Source organism: Diaphorina citri, unplaced genomic scaffold (assembly GCF_000475195.1).
Source record: "Diaphorina citri unplaced genomic scaffold, Diaci psyllid genome assembly version 1.1 scaffold1281, whole genome shotgun sequence".
In the NCBI taxonomy this organism is placed as follows: Eukaryota; Metazoa; Arthropoda; class Insecta; order Hemiptera; family Psyllidae; genus Diaphorina; species Diaphorina citri.
This window is the reverse complement of record NW_007378710.1, coordinates 80,476-82,227: the sequence shown is the minus strand read 5'-3', so window position 1 is coordinate 82,227 and position 1,752 is coordinate 80,476.

Below are 1,752 nucleotides of genomic sequence, written 5' to 3'. Positions count from 1 at the left end.
TAAGCGTTTAGGTCGTGGGTTCCATTCCCGCCCGGGGTGGATTTTATCCTGAACGGATACTGTTCGTTCTCGGAACGGTTGGCTTTCTCCTATCCTGTGTTCTTTCTCTCTTTGCTTTTGGGACGTTAAGACCTCAGCAGTTACAGGTCTATCAAAAAAGGGGGGGGGGAATCAGAGTAGGTACCCACTCATGTTATAGGACTTGGGTTCAAATCCCACAATATTCACCACTAGTTCGTCACTTTCCAGCTTTCCACTAATAACGAAATGATTCCACTAATAATAATATCACTGATGACAGACAGGGGTGGTGGAACTTATCATATAGATAACCATAGACCTATTGCTCAACTTTCATCTATCGCAAAGGTCTTTGAAATTTGCATTTTTGATGAGATATCCAAATTAGTGTACAACAAGATAAGTCCCCAACAACACGGTTTTATCACCCGACGCTCCACGGTCACAAATCTTGTCGAATTCTATAACTCTGTATCAAAAAACCTTAATACATGTAAACAAGTCGTCCTCCTCTTCTTCTTCTCCTCCTCCTCTTCTTCTCCTCCTCCTCCTCCTCCTCTTCTTCTCCTCCTCCTCCTCCTCTTCTTCTCCTCCTCTTATTCTTCTCCTCCTCCTTCTCTTCTTCTCCTCCTCCTCTTCTCCTCCTCTTCTTCTTCTCCTCTTCTTCTTCTCCTCCTCCTCCTCTTCTTCTCCTCCTCCTCTTCTCCTCCTCCTCCTCTTCTTCTTCTCCTCCTCTTCTTCTTCTCCTCCTCCTCCTCTTCTCCTCCTCCTCTTCTCCTCCTCTTCTTCTTCTCCTCCTCCTCTTCTTCTCCTCCTCCTCCTCTTCTTCTTCTCTTCTTCTCCTCTTCTTCTTCTCCTCCTCCTCCTCTTCTTCTCCTCCTCCTCTTCTTCTTCTCCTCCTCCTCCTCCTCTTCTTCTTCTCTCCTTCTCACTTCTCCTCTTTTTTTCTTCTTCTTCTTCTTCCTCTCTTCTTCTTCTCCTCCACTTCTTCCTTCTCTTTTTCTTCTTCTCACTTCTAATATTCTTCTTCTTCTCCTCTCCTTCTTCGTCGACTTCTTCTCCTCCTCTTCCCCTCCCGCGGTTTTATTAAAGTCACCCTAATGTATATCTTGCTCGTGCTTTGGCCATTGCGTGACTTGACATCACTGAGGAGAGAGAGGAAGAGAGAGAAAAGGAGGAGGAGGCGGAGGCGGAGGAGGAGGAGGAGAAGGAAGAGGAGAAAAATTATGGAAAAATATGAAGAGAGAGGGGAGAAAGATTAAAAGAGAAAAGGGAGGGAGAGATAATGAGGAGAAGAAGATTAACCCAGTTATGCCCAGTGGACTATAGGACTGTTATGCCCACTGGACTATACCTATATCAAATCCTGCGTTCTTATTGGGACACCCTTTACATAATGTACATAGCATAGAGCTATATACAGGGGGGGGGGGAAAGTGAAGGGAAAACAGGAAAGGGACACAAAATTTCGAAAAAAAGGGAGAGGGGAGAAAGTTGAAATATGACTAAAAAAAGGGGGAGATTTTCGGGCACAGATAAGAATTAGGCCGCGTGTAGGGGAGAGAATTGAGGTTACCGGGTAAAATATTAGGTGATTAGGGGAGGAGGAGAAGGAGAGAGAGAGGCGAAGAAAGAAAAAAAGGAGACGGAGGAGGAGGAGGAGGAGAAGAATGTGAGGAGATGGAGAGAAGGAGGGCGAAAATAGAGGAAAGGAGGAGAAAGAGAGGAGAG